General features: G+C 38.2%; 1 protein-coding gene across 3 annotated transcripts in view; it reads left to right on the plus strand.

Annotated features, from left to right (window-relative positions):
* GPM6A (glycoprotein M6A) overlaps window positions 1–16,893 on the plus strand; it is a 352,146-nt gene that overhangs the window by 309,493 nt on the left and 25,760 nt on the right. The window lies entirely within an intron of this gene.

Below are 16,893 nucleotides of genomic sequence, written 5' to 3' on the forward strand. Positions count from 1 at the left end.
CTATTTTTATATTTCAAATAACTAAAATTCTTTATACAAGGCCTTCTGAAGCTACCAAACGAATTCCGACTCTCTCCCTGTCTGCAAACAGCTTGGGAAAACAGAGGGAAGATATGCATCATAAACTTCTTAGGTGCCATTAGTGCCAACTGATACGTTTAAAGATTTACATGCAGGTTTAGAGCCAGTAGGGATTACCCTATGGGATGCTGCCTTACAGGGATATCAGAGGAATAGATAAAGTGAGGGAGAAACAGAGGATGTAAAATAAGAAAATCCAAAATAGAGGTGGATGAGAGATGTGTTTAGTGGGCAGCATAGTTTGCTTGGAAATAAGCTAAGGTAAGTTTGGAAGAGAATATGAAGAAAACCCTTGTTGGCCAACTTTAGTCATTTACAGAGAGTCTATTTTTTCCCCCTACTTCACATGCTTGGTTCAGCCAAATTAGGCACTCCTATCTCATTTACTTATAAAGGAAAAGAAGCCTGTTTACTGGATGTGTGAACTCAAAGATAAAACCAATTGCCCAAGCCTCCACTTTTTCTCCTATGGTCCTCAGGATATGAGGATTACTCCATTCTTTCTCTTAGCTTCTCTGTCTCTGTCTCTTCACTATCTTCTTTCTCTTAAACACACACACACACACACACACAGGCATCTCAATATGGTCAGTATCTCCAAGTCTACAGAAAGAGACATGTAGGTCAGGAGCTCTGAAAGATGACTGTTGTATTGCATTTCACTAATCATCTGTGTGGCATGCAAAACTGACTTCTCATAAATAAGTTTGCATGTAAATAATAAACAAGTTTATAAATATTAAAAACCAATAAAGGAGTAATCTCCACGGTCACGCAGTCTGCGTTTGGGACTCGAAATTCCCAGTAGCGCCAGCCTTCAACAGGGGAAGGCGATTGACATGCGGCTCCTCGATCCTCAGCTGATGTCACCCATCAAATCATTTTGTCCTACTCCCTTTGGAAGGGGAGACCCCCAGAGAGAGAGAGAGGAGAGGGAATTGCTCAAAGATTTAGTGACCTGTTGATCTGTTTTTAAGTATCGCGCTGTCCCTCCTCCTCAACTTGGTTCTGAGGAACTTTTCATCCTTACTAAGTCCATGGTTATTTGTTGGCTCCACAGTGTTGTGACGATGAGTGTGTGGCCTAGCCCACTGCTTCCCTTAGGGGATAGATAGTCTTATCCTCTGACTATAACTTTTTTTTAGTTTGGCATAGCCGTTTAAGGCCCCTCAACATGGGGAACTGGTCCACCACTCCACCACCCTCTGCTGTATGGCCAAGAGATCATTTTCTGATCCATGATTCAGACTTTCTCACCTGAGAGCCACTTGGTAAGGTGTTCTGTGTTCCATCAGTTTCATTTGGTGAGTGAGAAAGAAAGTGGGGTAAGCATTTCACTTCTGCAGGACAGATTCATAGAGGACAGTGCAACGTGGAAACTGATTAGAAAATTAGATCTCAAATATCCAAACCACTAATTTTGCTAAGTGATTTGGCTTTTTCAGTAACTCTCTGGAGGACTGAGCTAGAGACAGTCTTATTCACAAATACACCCTCCCGTAACTTATTAGACAGGGATTATATTTGGGTTTTGATAAATCATGGAGAGGGTCTAGGATCTGGTACCATTGATTTCCAAAGTGAATGTGTTTTGTGTTCAAAGTTTTATTATTGTGACTTGAAGCTAAGGTGTCAAAAACTGAGGTTACTAGATAATGAATTCTTTGATATTTAATGCACACATAAAAATTAATCTTGGGGCACCTCGGTGGCTCAGTTGGTTAAGCATCCAACTTTTGATTTCAGCTCAGGTCATGATCCCAGGGCTGTGGGACTGAGCCCTGTGTCAAGCTCTGGGCCGAGTGTGGAGCCTGCTTAAGATATTCTCTCTCTCTCTCTCTCTCTCTCTCTCTCTCTCTCTCTCTCTCTCTCCCCCTCCCTCCCTCCCTCCCTCCCTCTCTCTCTCTCTCTCTCTCTCTCTCTCCCTGTCTCTTCCCCCCCCCGCCAAACCTCCACTTTTTCTCCCTCCCTCTCTCCTTCTGCCTCTGTCCTCCACTCGTGCACTCTCTCTCTCTCTCTCTAAAAAAAAAAAAGAATCTTTGTTTGCCTAAAACAAAAGTAGACAGTAAGCTCAGATAAAATAGATATATTGGATTTGCTCTCAACTTCCTATGTATGTAAATCTTTAAGTCTGCTTATAGTTCACATGTTTCTTTCTTGGAACTAAATGATGTAGAAAACAGTTTTCAGTCACTTAATGGATGGGAATGAGAAGGGAAAGGAAAGTAGGAACTCATGGCAAGACAAAACCAGGTTTCTTAGGCTGACAGAAATCACGGCAGTGTACCCGTCTGACCTGGGAGATTGACAGTCAAACCAAATTGCAGGAGTCTTCTACTTACAAGCGTTTTGAAGACCAGACAAATTAGTACTGATAGGAGATTGTTGAGTTGGAGATACTGATTATTGAATTGGAGATTCAAAAATAATTTCAGTCTCATCTAGAACTTATGTTAGGAAAACCATACTGAATTCCTTACTTCTGGTACAGTGACCAGAGAGGATCTCCTTAGGCAGTATTTCAGCCAGACTAGTAGTCCTCAAATAAGTGTCAGAAAAAGAAAAAGAAAAAACCCACTTCATTAATATAAAACATCAACGATGAAACCCAGTATATAAACCATGAAGATGTTAGATGGAGAGACAACAGAGTGTGGTGGATATAAGAGCCCGGGTTCTGGGGTCAAACTCACTGGGTTAGTTTCATGTGGTATCTGCCCCTTTATATCGTTGGTTTGTTGTTGTTTTTTTTTTTTTTTTTTTCAGTTTATTTATTTGGAGAGACGGAGAGAGAGAGAGAGCAGGAGCAGGGAAGGGGCATAGAGAGAGGGAAAGAGAGAGACAGAGACAGAGAGAGAGACACCCAAACAGGCACCATACCATCAGTGAGGAGACGTATGTGGGGCGCAATCCCATGAACTGTGAGATCACGATCTGAACCAAAACCAGGAGTCGGTTCCAAGAGTCAGATGCTTAACCAGCTGAGCCATCCAGGCGCCCCTGCCCCTTTCTAGTTCTCTTACCTTGGACAAGTTTAACCTGTCTGCCTCAGTCCCTCATCAGTGAAAGGAACTTAACTAACGCTGCCAACTTCCTAAGGTTGGTATGTGGATAAAATGAGTTGATATTTTAAAACAATTCTAACAGGACTAGCACCTGTTAAGGCTACACACCTGTTTATGAACATACTGCTGACACTGCTGCTGTTACGATCATGATGATGGCCACTGTCACACTTCCTAAAGTCTGTCCCTGCACACAATACCCCCTAGTGGTGGACTATTTGACTAGAGTAGATATTCCAACCAAGGTAAGCACCAGAGTAGGCTTCAGACTCGATTAGAATTCAAAGATCTAATTTCTGTTCTCTCTCTTTTTTTTTTTTAATTTTTTAAATGTTTATTTATGTTTGAGAGACAGAGACAGACAGAGTATGAGCGGGTGAGGGGCAGAGAGAGAGACACAGAATCCGAAGCAGGCTCCAGGCTCTGAGCTGTCAGCACAGAGCCCGACGCAGGGCTCAAACCCATGTACTGCAAGATCATGACCTGAGTGAAGTTGGACGCCCAGCCAACTGAGCCACCCAGGCGCCCCTGTTCTCTTTTTTAACATCCAGGGAAACAGCAACTTTAGAAAAAAAATATTTACAGATAAGAATATGATGATTTCATTCAAATACAAATTGAAAGGTTATCTGGTAGAGGAAAACTTGCTTTATGGTTCAGAGAGAGATTTAGGTCAATGAATTTCAATTTATAAGGAAATAGTTTTTTGACTCAGTATAAAGAACTTTTCAAAAGTCAAGAGTTTTCTAAAGAGTACTTGGTCTGCCTTGGAATGCACTGATTTGCCTGTCAATGAAGTATTCAGACAAAGCTGGTAATGAACTTCCAGTTCTGACATGCTTACAACCTGTAACTCACTTGCTAAACCTTAGTCTTTTATTCCAGAACAGCTGAGTGTTTCTGCCTGTTTTGCAAATTGGGTTATATAGCAAGTATGGAAATATATTTACATATATTTAAATATATACATATATTTAAAACTTATTGCATTTATTTTATTTCTATGCTTTTGTTTTCAAATATGCAAATATCATTTTTCAAGCTAATCTTTTGTGTGATTGGTTTTAAAATGAATTCACTCATTCAGCCAAAAATAGTGGGTCATACTATTTGCTAATCGCTGTGCTAATCCTTAGGGATCCAGTGTAGAGCAAGATAAATTTATTTTCCCCGGACACTGACATGGGAAAGGTATGTGAGCAAAGTGCCTTCCGTATCAGACTGCACAGATAGGAATCCAAGAATGGATAGTTAGTACTTGAATTGATTTCAGGTTAAGAAACAGAGGGAATGGAGAAGCTACAATAATTAATACTAGAAGAGTATTGGCACAGGCATAAAAAATATATCAAATGGGCCAGAAAAGAGAGGGGGGAAAAAAAGAATTAAGTGTATGTAAGTAGTTATATGTATATATAAAATTATGTCCCTAGTCACATTTTTACCAAAAAACTTCCAGATGAACTGAAAGTTAAAATTTAAAAATAAACTATTTTGTAACAGTCAGAAGAAAAATAGATTAAGATTTCATCTATTATGGGGCAAAAAGTATCTAAGAAATAGAAAAGTATCTAAGAAATAGAAGAGATCACAAAAGAAAATATATATGGATTTTATATATATTAAATTCTACTCATTGAAGTACTTTAAAAAAGTAAAAGATACACAAAACTGAGAAAAATTTTTACCACTTACATGAGGAGAGGTCCTAATTTTAATAAAGGCAGAATTAATTCAACAACAAAAGGATACATATTCTAGCAAAATATGAAAACGTATTTCATCGAAGAATACAAATGGTTAATAGCGTGTAAATATATGTTCATCCACACTACTGAACTAAGAAAATTAATTTAAATAATACCATTGTTTTTACTGTCAAATTATCAGAAAAATTAAATAATAATACCTGGTATTGGGAAACAGAATAAGTCGTCTTACTTGTTACCAATGCATTTTTAGTTTGCTTCAGACCTTCTGGATACCATGTTGACAATACATCCTTTACAAAGATTTATCTAAAATGATCGTTATTATCATGCTATTTGTAATAGTGATGCCTTAGCTTCCTATTGCTGCTCTAACAAATTACAGCAAACTTAGTGAATTAAAAAAGCACATATTTATTGTTTTGAGGTTATTTTTTTTTTTCTTCCCAGTTCTGGGAAGTCGGAATTGGTCTTACTGGGTTTATTGAAATGGGCTGAAATCAAGGTATTGGCAGGATTGTGCTCCATCTGGAGGCTCTAGGGGAGAATCTGTATTTTTACTTCTTCCAGCTTCCAGAGGCCACCTGCATTCCTTGGCTCGTGACCCCCTTCCCTCTTCGAAGCCAGCACTATCGCATTCTCAGATCTCTCTCTGAATCTGACTCTGACTGTTCTGCATCATCCTTTCACTTATTGGTACCCCTGCGATTATATTGGGCCCACCCGCTTAACGCAGGATCACTTCCAAATCTCAAATCATTAATTTAACCGCATTTGCCGAGTCTCATTGACCAAGGTAACCTATTTGCAGGTTCTGGAGATTAGGTGCAAACATCTTTGGGGGGCTGTTATTCTTCCTGCCATTCACCAAAAGTAGAGCATTGGTAAAATATATCATGATACCTTCAAATGATAGAATGGGCCATAATCTTTAAAAAATATTAGATAAATTAGATAATATTTTCAGAGTATATTGACCAAAAATGAAGCTTGTAAGGGAGTATATAATCATCATAACTTTTGAAATTAATTGTAGTTCCTATGGGGAAAAAACTTGGGAGGATAAAAAGTGAATAATCTGATTTTCTGGTTTTAATTTTATTCTTCTCTACAAAGAATATATATTGCTTTTAAATCCATAGGACAGTTGTTTCTAGAAACATTATCAAATTTTGAAGTTTGCATTTAGAAAGGAGGTTAAGTACTTTCAGGAATTCTTTAAGAAGTAGGATAATATAGATTTTGCTTTGGAAAGCGAGAGTAGTGAAATAAAGAGTTTTCTTATAGTCTCTGTCATTTCATCCTACTATGGACACAATCAGTGACTTCATGATTAGAGGGGTTATTAACGCATTTTGTTGACATATCATTGACAGAAAACTCATTTAATTTAATTTTTCTAATATCATATTTCAAGTTCTTTGTTAAGTTCATACATTGCAAGTACTTTTGAGGGAAAGAGGGATTCAGACCAGTCAGACGATGTCACGTATATCAAAATTTAAATGTTTGGATAATTTAACATTTTGAAATGAATGTCCTTCTAGCAAATGTCCTTCTTCAGATTGTTTGAGGAAAACTTCATGTAAGAATATTTGAGTGTCTAGAAATGTCGATCAGGTACATAGCTTGCGGCAGGCTACATAAAGGCCCCCAAAGATATCCAGAATCTCATCCCTGGAACCTGAGACTATCATTTTATGTGCAAAACAGATTTGAAATTGTGGGTGAATTAAGGGTCTGGAGGTGGGAGGCTCTCTTACCTCGCAAGAGTGGAGTGATATATTCGAATTACTGAAAGAAGGAAACTGCCAACCAAGAATACTGTGTCTGCCAAAATTATCCTTCAAAAAGGAAGGAGAAATTTCAAAATTTCCCAGATAAACAAAAGCTGAGAGTGTTCTCACCCTTGGCCTTACCTTACAAGAAATGCTAAAGGGAGCCCTCCAAATTGAAATAATTTGGTTAAAAGGCAACCAAAAAAACCTACAAAAGTATAAAGCTCACTTGGTAAAGGTAAATGTATAGACAAATGCAGAATACTGGAATACCGTAATGCTGGCATGTAAATCACTTCAAAAATTTTTTTTTATTACTTATTTTTGAGAGAGAGAGAGAGAGTGAGTGCAAGCCAGGGAGGGGCAGAGAGAGAGAGAAAGAGGGAGACACAGAATCCAAAGCAGGCTCCAGGCTCAGAGCTGTCAACACAGAGCCTGACTCGGGCTCGAACTCATGAACCGCTAGATCATGACCTGAGCCAAAGTTGGATGCGTAATGGACTGAGCTACCTAGGTGCCCCATGTAAATCACTTTTAATTCTGGCATAGAAGTTAAAAGACAAAGGTATAAAAAGAACTGTAAACTATAAAAGTGTGTTAATGGATACATAATATTAAAAGGTTTCACTCATGACGTCAATAAACATAAAGTGTGGAGGGAAGAAAAGTAAATTTAGGTTATTTATTTGTGATAGAAGTTATGTTGTTATTAGCTTAAAATAGATTGTTAACTATAAAATATTTTATGTAAGAAACATGGTAACCTCAAAGAAAATATCCATAAAAGGTATACAAAAGAAATTAAGAAAGGAATCACAACATGTCACTACAAAAAATCAATGAAATAGAAAAGAGGAAAAGAAAGACAAAAAGTTACACAACAGATAGAAAACAATTTAAAATAGCAATAGTAAGTCATTCACTGTCAATAATAGCTTTAAAGATAAATAGATTAAACTCCTCGGTCCAAAGACATAGAGTGACTAAATGGATAATAAGTAAGATCCAAATATATGTGATCTGAAAGAGAATTGCTCTAGATTTACAGACACAGGCTAAACGTAAAGCATGAGAAAAGATATTCCATGTAAGTGATAACGAAAATAAAGGAGGAATGGCCATTCTTACATCAATCAAAATAAACTTCAAAACCTATCAAAATTTTGAGACAAGAAAGGCGCACCTGGGTGGCTCAGTCAGTTAAGCATCCGACTTTTGATTTCAGCTCAGGTCATGATCTCACAGTCATGAGATCTGAGCATAGGTTGTGTCTCCGTCTCCATCTGCCCCTCCCTGCTCTCTTGCTCCCTCTCTCTAAGAAGGAAGGAAGGAAGGAAGGAAGGAAGGAAGGAAGGAAGGAAGGAAGGAAGGAAAGAAGGAAAGAGAGGGAGGCAGGGAGGGAGGAAGGAAGGAAGGAAAGGAAGGAAGGAAGGAAGGAAGGAAGGAAGGAAGGAAGAAAGAAAAAGAAAGAAAGAAAGAAAGAAAGAAACAAAGAAAGAAAGAAAGAAAGGAAAAAAACAAATAAGGACATTTTATAATGATTACTATGTCAGTTCACCAGGAATATATATGTACACAACATCCAAGCACCCAAATATATAAGGCAAATATTGACAGATGTGAAGAGGAACTAGATAGCATCACAATCATGGTAGGAGAATTCAGTATTCTACTTTCTATACTGGATAGAACAACCAGACAGAAGGTTAGTAACAAATAGAGGACTTGAACAACACTATAGAACAAATGGGCCTAATAGACTTATCTAGAACATTCCACCCAACAGCAGAATACACATTCTTCTTGAGTGCTCATCAAACATCATCCAGGATTGGTCCCATGTTAGGTCACACAACAAGTTTTAGGAAATTGAAGAGGCCTTGAATTCATATTGATACCTTCTCATTTACGATAGAATCAAGAAGAATAAAATACTTAGTGATAAACCTAAGCAAGGAGGTGAAACATTTATATGCTGAAAACTATAAAACATTGGTGAAATAATTTAAGTCAAACTCATAGGAGCAGAAAGTAGCATGGTGTTGGCCAAGGGCCAGGGAGAACGAGAACGAGTTCACTGGGGTTTAGACTTTCGGTTACGCAGAACGAGCGAGTTCTAGACACTGTGCTTATAGTTAATTCTGTGTTACACACTTCATTGGTCAATGGGGTAGAGCTCATGTTATGTGTTTTTTGCCTCAATAAAAACTAATAAAATATGAATATTCTCCACAACTGTGAAGGTTCCAAAGCAGCTTCAAGTAGTCTCTAAAATTGCTGATGCATTTTTTTTTTTTTTACTGAAGTTGAATAGGATATATATATAACTGAGCTGGAAAAGCCACTCACCTCCTACTCAGTAATTCACTGGTTTTAGGTGCTTAGGAGGAAGCAGCCATTTTTCTACTTTTTTAAAAACAACCATTTTCAAACTTCAAAAAAGAGCTGCTATTTATGCACCAGCAACTTGTCTGCATGACCGTCAAACTACTCTATTCTATAGTCTGTAACATACAAGTGCATTAGACAGTGTCCAAATTAATTTAAAACCATCCTTAGAGTGAGAGAAATACTGAAGAAGTAAAGAAATAAAGTAACTGCCTGAGTGTCTTGGGTCCGCCATAACAAACTCGCTGGCTTAAAACCACCAGCCTTATTTTCTCACGGCTGGGGAGACCAGAGGTCTGAAGCCAAGGTGTCAGCAGAAGTGCACTCTGTCCCTAGGGGGGGTTCTGTTCCCTGCCTCTTCCGGGTCCTGGTGCAGGCGCTCCTTGATCTGAGGCCCAGTCTCTGCCTCCATCTGAATAGTATCTCCTCTTGCAAATGTCTCTCTCAAAACTCCCCGTGCCCCATCTCTCATAAAGATACCTGTGATTGGGGCGCCTGGGAGGCTCAGTTGGTTAAGCGTCCCGACTTCGGCTCAGGTCACGATCTCATGGTTGGTGCGTTCAAGCCCCGTGTCGGGCTGTATGCTGACAGCTCAGAGCCTGGAGCCTGCTTCAGATTCTGTGTCTCACTCGCTCTCTGCCCCTCCCCACTCATGCTCTGTTTCTGTCTCAAAAATAAATAAACATTAAATTTTTTTTTTAATTCAAGAAATAAATAAATAAAAGATACCTGTGATTGCCTTGAGGGGCCACCTGCATATTCCAGGATAAGCTTCTCTCAAGATCTTTAACTTATCACCATGTGCACCACAGAAGGTAAAATTCACTCTTTGCCATATAAGGTAATATTCAGATGTTTCAGGGGTTAGGAAGTGAATATATTTGGAGGGAAGCATTTTTTTTTTAACCTACCACAGTCACCAACACTGTTTTATGCTCCTGAAATAGTTGCTACCTGTAAAAGCTTTTTCTAAGTATGAATATATTAGAAATGTCTGGCAATACGTGAGCACAGTAAATATGACTGTATAGTTCTTTTTCGAGACACTTGTGATCACCTCCTTTTTGCTGTGAGAGGAACACAAGCGAGCATAAGCAGCAACTTGGGACATTAGAATATATAGGAGCCAGGGGCGCCCGGGTGGCTAAGTTGGTTGGGTGTCCGACTTCGGCTCAGCTCATGATCTCATGGGTTGTGAGTTCGAGCCCTGCGTCGGGCTCTGTGCTGACAGCTCAGAGCCCAGAGTCTGCTTTGGATTCTGTGTCTCCCTCTCTGCCCCTCCCTCCCCCACCCCATGCTCTGTCTCTCTCTCTCTCTCTCTGTCAATAATAAATTTAAAAGAAATTTTTTTTAGTTTTTTAAAAATTTTAAAAAGACTATATAGAAGCCAAAAAGAAAAGCATCATTCTAGGTTAAGATAGGGACTAGATCCCATTTCCATAAGACCTAAAATAAACACACACACACACACACACACACACACACACACACACACAATATGTTGCTGACTGTTTTTATTCCAATCTGTAAGTTTTCTGAATTGTTACGTTTCCTAATAAACTCAAGACATAAGTATAGATGGATATTTTCATATATATATTATATATATCGATATAGATATATCTATATGATATATATATCGATATAGATATATCGATATATATATATATCTATATGATATATATAGATATATCGATATATATGCCATAACTCTAAACCCCAAATATTACTCCTTCTTACTAAAGTCAGGAACAAAGAAAGCAAGGATGAACTCTTTCTATTTAACATGTTCTGGATGTATTTGTCAACTCAGATTAGGAAAAATAATCAGGAAGGTAAGAATTGGAAAACAAGAAAACTACCTCTGTTTCATGTCATTTGCAGATGACATGATGGTGTATGTGGAAAATTTGAGAGAATCAGTGATAAAACGAATTCAGATAATAGGAGAATTTAGCAGTGAAGCAGGATATGAAATTTACATGTGAAAATTAATAGCATTTGTAGAGACAGATAATAACCTATTAGTTGTACTAGTAGAGGAAAATTTGCTTTACAGTGACCACCAAAAATTAAATAATAAATGTAATAGGAAAGGCTCAAAACGTACAGGAATCAAACTATAAAACATTCCTGAAAGATGGAAAAGTAGACTTTAACAAATGAAAAGTTACCCCATGTTCTTGGATAGGATCACGAACATGTTAGTGCTCTCAAAATTAGTGTATAGATTCAATGCACCATAATAAAATTCCAGTGAGTTTTTTTTTCTTTGTGGAGCTAGACAAGTCAACCCTAAAATTCATGTGGAAGAAAAACACAAGATCAGCTAGGAAATCACTGAAGAAGATCCATGAGGGGATCTAACCCTACCAGATATTAAAACATAATCAAAGCCCCTAAATGGAATGGAAAGGAAAGCAGAGAAATAGAAACATTTAGATCCAGAAGACAAGTGCATGATGGAGAGAGTCCTCAGATCAGTAGAGCAAAGGTGGTCTCTTTTTTTAATTCCAGTATTATTAAGCTATACAGTGTTATATTCGTTTCAGGTGTGCAACATAGTGATTCAACAATTCTGTATTCTGTACTCAGTATGCATCACGATAAGTGTACTCTTAATCCCTTTCAATGGTGTTCTTAATGATGTTGGGACAACCAGACAGCCTTTTCTCTCTCTCTCTCTTTTTTTTTCTTTTTGTTTTTTTTGTTTTGTTTTGTTTTGTTTTGTTTTTTTGTTTTTTTTTTACTTTTGATTCCTTGTGCTCTTGACTTTCTTAACTTCGTAAGGGATACGTAAATATCTGGAGTTTTATCAGGCGAATCCCTGATGTCATATCATGTCACCCCCAAATCCTCCAGTATGTGTCTCAGGAAGACGACTTGTTATAATAATGCCATTATATAACATCGGATACAATTAACAATACTGCTGCACTCTCTGATATTGAAACTAACATAAACCTATAAAATATGGGTGCCGCTAGCCTCCCCACCCCCCAGAGAAGCATCCACGTCTGAGAATCTCCAAGGTGTTCTAGACAGCCGTTTTGAAAAAGATAAAATTAGGTCCAATTCTTGCACTTCCCAAAATATAAACACCAAATTGATCGGAAGTCTAAATGTACTAAAACGGAATGATACACACACTAGAAAAAAACATGGGTGAATTCCTCGATAGCTTGGGTATTATGACAAAAATCCCAGTGTAATGAAAAAGAAGACAGATAACTTTGACAACATCAACGTTTTTTTAAGTTTTATGGCAAAATGCCATAAGCAGTGTCAAAAGACAGATGGCAAAGTAGGAGAAAATTTAGCAATTTAGTATTATAGGTAAAAGTCAAATAGCTCTACTAAGCAAATGTATTTAAAAAATTGAGGTGAATATAGGACGTGGGCAAAACACATAACGGTTCACAAAAAGATAAATATTGCCCATGATCATATAAAAAGGTGATCAATTTCACTCTTACTAAGATAAATAAAGGAAGACTACAATACCAGTTATCACCCATCAGCTTAGCAAAAGTTCAGAAGCTTGACGATACACTCTTTGGTTGAGGTTGTGCAGAAACAGATTCTCATACATACAAGGGCACAGCCCTTACAGGGAGGAATCTGGCAGTTTCTAACCAAGCTACACACCTTCCCTTTCCAACTGATCGATCCTTCTACCCTAAGGATATACTATCAACTATTTTAATACATTTCTACAAGATTGTTCATTGCGGTATTGTTTGTGATTGCAAAATATTGGTAACTATCTAAACGTGCAAGCATAGAATACTGGTGAATAAATAATATATGTATATATATTATACTAGGAGTACATGCAACTGTCAAAAATAATGAGGAATATTGCTGTGAACTGAAATGGAGTAATTTTAGAGGATATTATTGATTGGTCAAAGCTAAGTGCAAAAGAGCCTATGTATATGCTCCCTCCCATGTAAAAAAGAAGGGAAAACAGGAATATGTACACACACATGCATACATTCACACTTGCCTTTACATTAAAAAAAAAAAACAGAAGGATTACAGAGAAACAATGAACAAGGAACAGGTTGGAAGGGATAGGGAAGGTCATGACACTTCTCTGGGTGTATGTTTTTATACAGATTTGACTCTTAGAAGCATGATGATGTTTTACATGTTCAAAAATGAAATTAAGTCAATATGGATGGAAGGGGGACCTAAAACTGAAACAAACTAAAACAAATAGACCCCCATTGCATTTCAAATGAATACCATAACCACAAAGAAGGGAAGAAAAAAGAATTCACTTATCTAAGTAATTTAGAAACACAGCATTTGTATACTCTCAGTGTTAGGCGGAGGGCAAGGGCAATTGCAAACATCCTAAATTCTTCATTTTAAAATTTTTTATTGTTTATTTATTTTTGAGAGAGTCAGAGCATGAGCAGGGGAGGGGCAGAGAGAGGGAGACACAGAATCCGAAGTAGGTTCCAGGCTCTGAGCTGTCAGCACAGAGCCCAATGCAGGGCTCGAACCCATGAACCGCAAGATCCTGACCTGGGCCAAAGTTGGTGCTTAACTGACTGAGCCACCCAGGTGCCCCCTGACTTCTTTCAAGTAGGTTTTATTTTTATAATACTTTGGATGAAATAATGTTGACATAACTTTAGGCTTATTACAAATTGAACAAAAGAATACATGTGTATTCTTGGGAATCAGGATTCTCATTAAGGAAGGAGGACATACAACATAGACTGGAGGAAGGCAACCAAGAACCCTGTGGAAATCGATAGGATTTGGAAATATCACTCTGAATTTGAGATTTCTAAAATACGTGTGTGTGATATGCAGACATGTGCACATGTACATATATGTGCATAGGGATGTAACATGTTTATGGACATGCATATATTAATGTCTAGGTGTATAAATAACCACAGACACCACAGCAGCAGTGAGAACACATACTACCCACATCTTGATCTCCAATAGTACTAATTAAAAGACCCAGGGCCTGGGGCATCTGGGCGGCTCAGTTGGTTAAGAGACCAACCCTTGGTTTTGGCTCAGCTCATGATCCCACAGTTCATGAGATTGAGCCCCACGTCAGGCTCTGCACTGACAACACTGAACCTGCTTGGGATTCTCTCTTCCCCTCTCTCTGCCTCTCTTTCTATCTCAATAAAATAAAATAAACATTAAAATAAAGAACCAGGGCTTGGCAAAGGGATTCCTAATTGGGGCTTGAGGAAGATATAAACCGAATGAGCTGGGTCCTCTTGCTGTGTGAGAAGGTAAGGAATACTTCACAAAAAGTGATGGCCAAATGTCACACAGATATAGGAGCCAGCTTTGGGGGCACCCATTGGCCAAGTCTAGAACAGTTTGAGCACCAAAATTAAGTATAGTAGTGCCTTATAAACTTCAGGAGAAAGAAGCAGACATCATTAGTCCATATCATTAATAGACAAATAGACAAAAACAAATAAGTAAAAAGGGGAGACGGGAGGGCTCTTGCTTACACTGGAATATCCAGTGCCAACTGGTAAATGTGAATGAGGGCTACCGGTAGAAAATGAGCGTTTTGTTAACACAGTGGGAAGATGGGATTAGTCAAGATCCATCCATCGGTGGCTGCTAACACTGGCAGGAAGTTTTGATGGGGAGCAGGGTGTTTGCATGGTCCTCCAGTGGCTCTTTATGGATCACTTATTAGTTACAAGGGAAGCAGTAGTAATTACACAGCACAGAAATCAGACGTCACCTTGACTAGATGATGCAAATTAGTATCACTGCGGAGGGGCAGAGGCACAGAGTATCACCTTTATCATATTCTAGCCAAGAATGAGTAATCTGAATCTAGTCATAAGGAAACATCATCAAATTCAAAATGAAGAACATTCTATCTAATGAGGAGGGAGTGGGATTGTACTCCTCACCTGCACCAGTGTCATAAAGACAAAGAATCTGTGGGAGTGTTCCTGGTTCAAAGAGAGTAAAGAGACGTGGCAAATAAATGCAGTACGTATCCCTAGACTGGGTCGCATATTGGGGGAGAAGATGCCATAAAGTTCATCCGTGGGTCTGTCCAGTTGGTAAAACTGGAATACAATAATAGATTTGACACAAGTATTGTATCAGTGTTAGATTTCCTGAAGTCAGTAACAATATGGTGGAGAATTTCTCTATGTCCAGGTGTCATTATCCAGAGAGAAACACAAGAAAACAATACATGAGGTAAAGTATTATCAAATAGATAAAGGATGTACAGTTTTTCTTCATATTATTCGTGTTTCCTCCACTTTTGTAAATTTGAAATCCTTTCTAAACAAAAACTTAAATCTATTTTAAAGTATGTCATTTTATTTTATTTTATTTTATTTAAATTTTTTTTTCAACGTTTTTTATTTTCATTTTTGGGACAGAGAAAGACAGAGCATGAACGGGGGAGGGGCAGAGAGAGAGAGGGAGACACAGAATCGGAAACAGGCTCCAGGCTCCGAGCCATCAGCCCAGAGCCCGACGCGGGGCTCGAACTCACGGACCGCAAGATCGTGACCTGGCTGAAGTCGGACGCTTAACCGACTGCGCCACCCAGGCGCCCCTAAAGTATGTCATTTTAACATGAAAATTTTATGGAGAAGCCCACGAAACCAAACTCTTCAAAGTCTGATCTATCAGTCGAAATCCTCAGATTCTTTCACACGCCTGGTGAGCTCACAAGTTCACATCGTCTGCTGCGTTGCCCCTAATAAGTAAAATTGTGCAGTGTTTAGATTTTCAGACAGGGGAAGATCAGTCATTAAACAATTGCCCTGGTACAGTGAATGCTATTACATGCATTCAACTAAAAATAACATTGTCATAGCATCAGGAGTTCCTAAATCTCCATCAGCTGATCAAGCCTTCTGATCCCTCATTTGTCCTCTTGTAAACAGTCCTCATCATTTGTCTCCACCCTGTCTACTCCATTCATACTCCAATAATAAGAGAAAAGAGAAAAAACAAACGATGATGTGAAAGAAAGAGCAATTTTCGTACAAAAGGATATCAAGACTACAAAAAACAGATTGTTAGCTAACATGTATACCTCTCCACATACCATGGCTACACAAGTAGTTTTGTTTCTAGAAGCAGCAAAATAGATAAGTTATGGTTTTTCTTTCCAAAGGGCTTTGGGGTTCCCATACAATATCTAGAATAACAGAAACATCCACTTACAATTTATAGACAATACATGTGTCTCCCCACCTTTAAAAACATGGGCACTGACCTGTGAGAAAGGAAAGACTACCTGCCCATTCTCTGTGGTATTTATGCCATAACTGAGCTCAGGCTCAGTTCTGTGTCTGAATTCTAAATCCATTAGTGATTCTGCCTAAAAAAGGCTTGATTTTTCAAAATTATAACGTTTCTTTAAAAACATAATTTTTTCATTATTGACATTATTATCAGCAGAAAATACTCGTCATTGTTTACAGTAAGCATGAAATAAAACACAGTGACCATTGACTATCATAAAAAAAATTACGAGGTGGTCATGTAATCAAAACTGGATTCGTCATTAACCATGAAGCTTTCTTTCTCTTTTGATATGTTTTCAGAATTCAGTAGTATATACGTAAATCTTTATATCTGACATTTTGTCGTAATTGGAGAAATTATATGATGAAAATCCTACTTGTCAAATGAATTTCAGCAAATCCCTCTAGCAGCGTGACTCACTGCTTTTCCAAGACTACCTCGGCATGAACCAAGGAAGGGGAGGCAGGAAGGGAAGAGGGGTAAACAAAGACGAAGAGCCCTATCAACAGGTACTAGAAGGGGCAGAACAAAGCGTATATACAGATATTAGGCATATAAAGCAAAAATGTGTTTAAATCCAGCCTCCAT

This window comes from Panthera onca, chromosome B1 (assembly GCF_046562875.1).
Source record: "Panthera onca isolate mPanOnc1 chromosome B1, mPanOnc1 haplotype 2, whole genome shotgun sequence".
In the NCBI taxonomy this organism is placed as follows: Eukaryota; Metazoa; Chordata; class Mammalia; order Carnivora; family Felidae; genus Panthera; species Panthera onca.